At 41.9% G+C, this 8,936-nt stretch overlaps 1 pseudogene; it reads right to left on the reverse strand.

The window, feature by feature from the left end:
- Positions 1-1,705: 1,705 nt before the first annotated feature.
- On the reverse strand, positions 1,706-2,213 carry LOC147448031 (small ribosomal subunit protein eS12 pseudogene; annotated as a pseudogene).
- Positions 2,214-8,936: the final 6,723 nt, after the last annotated feature.

Here is an 8,936-nt window from a genome sequence, read left to right on the forward strand (position 1 = left end):
TCTACACAACACCAACCATTTGGCTTAGCTCCTATTCCCTTAAATGTGAGATCGGACATTGAGGTGGTGTAGGAGAGCTCTTTATGTATGCACATTATGTCCCTTAAAAACTTAAGAGCATGAGCATCATATCCTACTTAAGTGCTCAACTTTTAATCACATCAAACTTGCTTTTCTTACATTTTAGCACGCCAATCCACGGCCTACATTTCTTTCTCTCGCAGAAGCTTCATGGATTCTTTTGTCAATTGTCACCATTATATCCATAGCCTTTATGCATGCTACATGTTGTATTTGGTCCCATAGTAAATCTAACCTTTAAGGAGTATCACTCTCTCTCTCTCTCTCTCTCTCTCTCTCTCTCTCTCTCTCTCTCTCTCTCTCTCTCTCTCTAAACTTTATGGTCAATGTGATTGTTACTACAATAATAAAACTCTCAGCCTCCTCTCCCTCCTTGAGAAAGTATGCGAACATGTAAGCACTTGCGTTTAAAAATCAAAACTCGTCGGTGATATTTTTTAGGTCTCTTGTGTAATTATTTTCTTTTCTTCTTCTTCTTCTCCCTCTCTCAATCTCTCCCCCCCTCTTAGAACTCATTACATACTATTTTTCACTCAATTGTTTATTTTGGTGATGTTAAATGCTCTCTCTCTCTCTCTCTCTCTCACACACACACACACACACACACACACACACACACAAGCTATGCAATAGGAGGACTCCTTGCCAACTGTGTTTGGAGAAGGTTTGCTTAAGCCTAGTAATTGAGATTTTAGGTTAGCTGATCTCAAATCGGGTTAACATTAAGTAAAACGGCTAAAAATAGTTAAAAAATGCTCTAAAATTTCAATTTTTATTATTAATTTTGATCTCCATCTTAATGGGGAGGAAATGTGCATTGCGAATACATCAACAAAATGAAGGGCGTTTTGGCTACAAAGAGCATGTGCAAGAAGGGTCTCGAGGGCTTGGGCAGAGAGAGAGAGAGAGAGAGAGAGAGAGAGAGAGAGAGAGATAGATCACCTAGTCAAGGGAGACACACACAGGCCTGTCGCTCTTCGTTGATATGCTCGGTTGCGAGCATCCTCTCTCGTTAGGCACTACGCGATGATAGAAGGGGACAGTTATGTGTGGACATGTCAAGGTTTAGGAAACTTTTAATGTCAATAAAAAAGGTTATAGAATATTTTAACATCATAGAGAGAATCCCAACTTATATTAAAGGTTTGAAGCATATGATAAAATTGGAATGATACATAGGTGACAGGCATAAGTTGAGATCTCTCTCTCTCTCTCTCTCTCTCTCTCTCTCTCTCTCACACACACACACACACACACACACAATTTGCGCATGAGTTCAAGACCCTATAGATAGATATTTGAGAGAAAATATCAATGTTCTTATGGTGTCAAATTCTGTCTCTCTCTCTCTCTTACACACACACACACACACACACACACAAACACACACACACATATATATATATATATATATATACTTGAATAAAAAATTTGTCATATAGATCTCGAGGCCTTTTGCTATTGTTCCAATTTAGTAAACCGATGACATTCAAAATTTGTATAGTTCGCTTGTGTCCCCCCCTACAAACCTCTCTCTCTCTCTCTCTCTCTCTCTCTCTCTCTCTCTCTCTCTCTCTCTCTCTCTCTCTCTCGTAGAAGGTTCGAATAGAACCTCTGCAAAATTTCCTTCATAAATGGAATCTCTCTCTACATCCATAAGAACCAAAGCCTCGAAAATGTAACATGCAGAGTCCAGACTGCAATGGACTAATGACTTTTCAGGTACTCTTGGACGACATTCAGTCCCTCTGTCTCTTCTACATAGTCCTTTACAACAACACAGGAGCAGCCAACAACCTTCCGCGCTTTTCCTTCAGAATCAATCTTACAAAGCCCAGCCCATTCACCAAGCTTTTTGGCACTGGGAATAGAAATTAGGTGGACATTGTGCTCAGAGCACAAGGCTTGCACTAGTTTACTATAATCAGGCTGGTTGCAGTCTTCTGCCAATAAACACAGGTGTGCTGCATGCTTCTCAATAGCTTTGGCAGCCTCAGGAGTCCCCTGGCAAGCCCATCATGGGCAAGTTCCTTCTTCAGCACAAGCTGTAGACCTGTTAGAATGTCCATGGGCTCTCCAAGTGAAGACCCAGACAAAGTTGGAGCCTCAACCAAAACATCCCCATCCGCCATCGCTCACGCAAGGTGTCCTTCGAGGGTTCGACTAGTGGTGTAAGAGGTCTCTCTCTCTCTCTCTCTCTCTCTCTCTCTCTCTCTCTCTCTCTCTCACACACACACACACACACACACACGCACGCACACGCACACACACCCATGTGTTGGGGTGGATAGCAATATCATGTATGCATACACACGTGACTTGCCAATGTAACATAGTAGTTGATAAATTGACACTGTAGCTAAAGAGACGGCCCCACGTCGACACGTGGATAGAGGAGCGATCTTCTTTTTCTCAATCTCTTTAAAGAAAAGCATAGATGGCTATGATTGCTTGCTCTCTCTCTCTCTCTCTCTCTCTCTCTCTCTCTCACATTGATTTTTGATAGACACCCTTGCCTGCCAAAATTCAAAAAATAAATAGACATTTAAGTGTGGCCCACATGTTCACTCTTAAAAATTAAAAGAATGAAATACCCCACAATTGGTAAAAGGTCCATTAACTGGGAAATGTCTCTCCCTATTCGAGGTGCCAATGTCAGGTTTGGTTTTTGTTGGGATTTTACCTACTCTAAGGCATTTATCTCATTTTCGACGAATGAAAAATGTTAGCTATCTTTTAAAAATAGTGAGATGGAGTCCCTATGAGCTTGACAATAAAATCTTTCTCTCTCTCTCTCTCTCTCTCTCTCTCTCTCTCTCTCTCAACAATGTGGATAACAATCCCTGCATTTAGAAACATTTAAACGTGGCCCACAATTTCACTCTTAAAAATTAAAAAAGGAAATACCCCACAATTGGTAAAAGGCCTGTCAATTGGGAAATGTCTCTCCCTATTCGAGGTGCCAATGTCGGGGTTGATTTTTGTTGGGATTTTACCTACTCTAAAGAATTTATCTCATTATCGACGGATGAAAAATGTTAGCTACCTTTTAAAAATATTCCCTGGGGTGAGATGGAGTCCTTTGGCAGCCTCATGGAGTCCCCTGGCAAGCCCATCATGGGCAAGTGCCTTCTTCAGCACAAGCTGTAGACCTGTTAGATTGTCCATGGGCTCTCTAAGTGAAGGCCCAAACGAAGTTGGAGCCTCATCCAAAACATCCCCGTTCGCCATTGCTCACGCAGGGTGTCCTCCGGTGGTTCGACTACTGGTGTAAGAGGTCTCTCTCTCTCCCTCTTACACACACACCACACACATGTGTTGGGGTGGATAGCAATCTCGTGTATGCATACACACATGACTTGCCAATGTAACATAGTGGTTGATAAATTGACATTGTAGCTAAAGAGACGGCCCCAAGTCGACACGTGGACAAGGGAGCGATCTTCTTTTTCTCAATCTCTTTAAAGAAAAGCATCGATGGCTATGATTTCTCTCTCTCTCTCTCTCTCTCTCTCTCTCTCTCTCTCATTGATTTTTGATAGACACCCTTGCCTTCCAAAATTCATAGAATAAATAGACATTTAAACGTGGCCCACATGTTCACTCTTAAAAATTAAAAGAATGAAATACCCCACAATTGGTAAAAGGTCCATTAACTGGGAAATGTCTCTCCCTATTTGAGGTGCCAATGTCAAGTTTGGTTTTTGTTGGGATTTTACCTACTTTAAGGCTTTTACCTCATTTTCGACGAATGAAAAATGTTAGCTACCTTTTAAAAATATCCCCTGGTGAGATGGAGTCCCTATGAGCTTGACAATAAAATCTTTCTTCCTCTCTCTCTCTCTCTCTCCATCCAACGTGGATAACAATCCCTGCATTTATAAACATTTAAAAGTGACCCACAGTTTCACTCTTAAAAATTAAAATACCCCACGATTGGTAAAAGGCCTGTCAATTGGGAAATGCCTCTCCCTATTCGAGGTGCCAATGTCGAGATTGGTTTTTGTTGGGATTTTACATGCTTTAAAGAATTTATCTCATTATCGACGGATGAAAAATATTAGCTACCTTTTAAAAATATTCCCTGGGGTGAGATGGAGTCCTTATGAGCTTGACGATAAAATCTCTCTCTCTCTCTCTCTCTCTCTCTCTCTCTCTCACACACACACACACACACACACATTATGCAATGGTCTCTCTCTCTCTAACGTGGATAACAATCCTTGCATTTGCATGCATATCCTCAACACGAGACATCCATCGATGCATGAATAAGCGAACGTTTTTCTTTTTCTCAATCTCTTTAAAAAAATACAAACTTTGATAAATCTTTAAATAAAAAACATCAATATTAATCTTAAAATAAATCTCTTAAAAAAATAAAACCAAATATTTTTCAAAAATATTTGTTTATTAAATGATTAAATCTTCACTAAAATTATCTTTTTTTTGTTATGTGTATTTTGAATTTACACTGTCAAAGGTTTTCATTTCCTATAGATTGACCTCTTCACTAAATTTTTTTTTTTTTTTAGTTATGTGTATTTTGAATTTACATTGTCAAAAGGTTTTCATTTCCTAAAAACAGACCTTTCACTTTCACATTTCTCAATCTCTTCACTTTTCACATTCTTTTCACTTTACACTGTCAACATGTCAATAGCTTCTCATTTCATACTAACTTACCCTTTGCTTTAACATTTTAAATTTCACAGTTCAATTTTGCTTTGAGATTGGTACTAACTTACCCTTTGCTTTAACATTTTAAATTTCACAGTTCAATTTTGCTTTGAGATTGGATGTTTTGTAAGGTTCTCTTTTAAATGAACCAATGAGCGATACCTCGAGGACTTCTCCTTCCTCAAAAATTTTAAACTCCACTAGTATAGCTGTCCGCCTTCGACGGCCTCTCTCTTCTCTCTCCCTCTCTCTCTCTCTCTCTCTGGCGGCAAGTCCCGACCAGAGAATGCTCTCTCTACCATCTCCCTAGATGGCACCTGTGAACTCTCTCTCTCTTTCTCTCTCTCTCTCTCTCTCTCTCTTTCGCACAGATAACACCTGCCTAAAGTTGCCGGACTCAAGAGGTATTGACATGTTTCAAGCTAGACCCAACACCCTCCTCCATTGAAGCTTCACCTATAACCCCACTTCATCCATCTCCCCAGAGAATGCTCTCTCTACCATCTTCTCCTTGTATCTAGCTTAGAACTCAGCTCTCCTTGACTGTCGGCGATTGTGAGTAGCCAAGGATATTGAAGAGGGGAAAGAGGAAAATCTCTTTAGGGTTCTTTGGTGGTCATTTAGCCGGCGGCTACCACAATAGAGAATATACGTACGCCTACGCGCTATAGAGGAGGGTAGTGGCAACGCTAATACATGTGGCAAGGCATTCGAGTGGAATATCAAGGGCATCGACACGTAGTAGGTGTGGGCCGTGACTGGCAACTTCATGGGCGTCCGCAAATATTGGCTACAATCAACAATTCAAAGCTGCAAGGTGGTGGACGGCTAGCCCCAAAAATTGAGATGTGTGGGAAAAGCCACCATGACCTACACATCCATCCCTTCATAGCCTAGAAGCTTTTAGAAATCGACCAGCTCCATCATCGCTCCTACACCATCCTTAATACCACCCTCCGAAGCTCTCTCTCTTATGGATGACTATTTAAGCACCTTCAAGCTCTCCCCCGTCCCCGATCAACTCGATAATCAAGGGCCCACCATTCTCCTTTCACCTGTAGCTTCACTTCGTCTATGTCTCTAGATCAGGATCATGCCACTATCGTCTTCTCCATGTACCAAGCTCAGAACTCGATGCGCCTTGGTCTCTCTCTCTCTTTGTCGGCTAGATCTTTAAGGTCGTGGAAATTCCCAAAACACCCCTCAAATTTCAAAAATTTCCAAAATACCTTTGTATCTATTTTGGTCGGATTGTTCAAGATGTTCTGATCTTTACTCCTTTTTTATAATTGAGATCCGTTTTTGAGTGCTTAGCTAGCATGTATTTTGTCACAAATTACCTAGCAAAAAAAGTCGATTATGTCTTAAAATAATGAAGCGATTCATCTCCAAAAGCCTACACAACCAACTCAAATTCTAATTTTAGCATCTTGTATTGATAGACGATCGTTCTTCTTATGAAAAGCTGCAAATTTTATTATCTTTGGAGAAATTTAATCTCACCACCGGGGAGTAGTTTGGGAATTTTGGAAAATTTGAAGGGCATTTTGGAAATTTATGACAAAATCTAATTTGAGGGGTATTTTGGAAATTTCCACAAATTAGAGAGATATTTTGGTAATTTTTTCTTTTTTTTCACATCTTTTATTTATATTCTATTACTTTTATATTATAGCAAGTGTAGACAACAGTTGGGCCGCCGTGATCAAGTGGAAGCTACCATGGCATGCATGCAGAGGTGCTGACAATGGGCTGCCGTGAGGTGAAACCTGCCATTAATGAAGGTCGCGAGTGGAAATGGGAGGAGGTGTAGGCAACAGCTGGGCCGCCATGATCAGGTGGAAGCTAGGCTACCATGGAGCGCATGCAAGGAGGAGGTGCTGACAATGGGCTGCCCCGAGATGAAAGCTGCCATTAATGAAGGTCGCACTCGAGGAACGTGGTTGCTCTTGCAAGATTGCATCGTGGGTGAGGGTCGTGCAAGGCTCTCTAGGCCTAGGTTGCGCCATAGCTGCCTGTGTGTGTGTGTGTGTGTGTATGTGTGTGTGTGTGTGTGTGTGTGTGTGTGTGCGTGTGTGTGTGTGTGTGTGTGTGTGTGTGTGTGTGAGAGAGAGAGAGAGAGAGAGAGAGAGAGAGAGACTCAGGGCTGCTGAGCTGCTGAGCTGAAGGCCGCCAGCATGGAAAGTTGGGACTCGACGGATCAACACACACACACACATACACACACTCGTGCGATGATGCCCTCAAGTTCCTATGCAAAGTCAAATCTCAAAATGTGACTGCGTCACGGCGCTCTCTCTCTCACACACACACTCGTGCAAACTCAAATTTCGGAGGCTGGAACAGTGGGCAGCAACAGTGGCCAACGGGTTAAAACAATGCGTAGACAGAGTGCCGAAAGTAGCCGGATGCAGGAGGTGAGGCACGTGTCAAGGGGCGGGGTCGGAATCCCTCTCCCATTATTATAGTATAGATTATGTATAGTATAGAAGTATAGATGTATAATATAGAAGTTCAGGTATAGACTATACTACTACTGAGTTTCCTTTACTTTGGAGATACCATTAAGATGTCCAATCATTTTCGGGAATCGTTAAGGGCTATGCATTGATCCATGGCAAGGGGACGGTGGACGACAATGGATACTTTTGCTACAATAATTGAGAAATGTTGAATTGCTCAATAATGCATGAAACTCATCATCTTTGGATTATGTCTATGTCGAAATCCACAAGCTTCTCAGATAAGATGCTCTCAAAGAATAAAAAAAGATTCTCTCCATAAAATATTGGGAAATGAGAGCTCTCTCTCTCTCTCTCTCTCTCTCTCTCTCTCTCTCTCTCTCTCTCTCTCTCGCGGAAGTATAGGCCCGCCCCGTCAAAAGAATAGAAACAAGGTGAGGAACTGACAAGGGCCTGCCTTGTGTGTGTGTGTGTGTGTGTGTGTGTGTGTGTGTGTGTGTGTGAGAGAGAGAGAGAGAGAGAGAGAGAGGTGAGGAATTGACAAGGGCTTGCCTTGTGTGTGTGTGTGTGTGTGTGTGTGTGTGTGTGAGAGAGAGAGAGAGAGAGAGAGAGTAGAGGGTAGACCTGCCTACTAATCTAACGGTAGACCGGCTGACTAAGAGGGCTTGGGTGGTCAAAAGGACACACACATACGCACGCACACAACAGTGCTCGAAAAAAATGTTTTCCCAAAAACTTGGCAAACCTAAATATGAGAAACAATAGAGGTAAATTGACTAAATTTGAAGGTTATTACATCAAATTACACTAATCTTTTAAAAAGGTTGTAGGTTTTCTCATCTTCAAATATAAAATTTAGAGGTAAATCTCAAAATTTGTAGGTGGGATTACACTAAACCTAAGTTTTTTTCGAGCCACTATATGCTTCATGCACGTACGTTTGCAAGCTGTATGAAATGCGGCGCTTGCATTGTAGCCTCGCACGTCCAATAATTTTCAGGAATCGTGAAGGGATATGTATTGATCCATGTCAAGGGGATGGCAGACGACAATGGATACTTCTGCATACAATAATTGAGAAATGTTGAATTGCCCCACATGTTTTACTTTGTGCCTAATAATGCATGAAACTCATCATGTTTGGATTATGTCTATGTCGACATCCACAAGCTTCTAAAATACGATGCTATCAAAGAATCAAAGAAGATTCCCTCCATAATATTGGGATAGACCTGCCGACTAAGACACAAGAAGATTTAGAAATTTTCTCATGTAGGAAAATGGAGTCTTTTCTAGTGTTTTTCATACAATGAATAAGAGCAGATTCGCACGGACGGGAGTAGAACCCCTGCCACTCATCAACAAACTTTTCGGTTTCTCCTAGCTGTTGCCAGCGTGAAACGTGCAATACTTCAGCAAGACGAGGGTAGCAAACTGAGTTTTCCAACTCTGCCGATTTCGGCAAAGTTGAGAATAGCAGGCATAGTTCGCTAACGTATGCAGGCAGGGGTCAAACGACGCCCGTGCGGACGCGCTCTAACATCATGAGCTTTTGCCCCCAATCGTACTTAGCTAGGTATGCGGTGCCTCCCTCACAGAAGCTCATGATGTTGAGGTAAGGGTGGGTTCAGACTAGGCGGTGGAAGAGAAGCGTGGATGTTCCATGGCGAAATCTGATTGGTTCGAGTTGAGGCACTCTTCCGCCGGGCCCTC

The sequence above is a fragment of the Adiantum capillus-veneris genome, chromosome 11 (assembly GCF_014529385.1).
Source record: "Adiantum capillus-veneris isolate H3 chromosome 11, ASM1452938v2, whole genome shotgun sequence".
NCBI classification, from domain to species: domain Eukaryota; kingdom Viridiplantae; phylum Streptophyta; class Polypodiopsida; order Polypodiales; family Pteridaceae; genus Adiantum; species Adiantum capillus-veneris.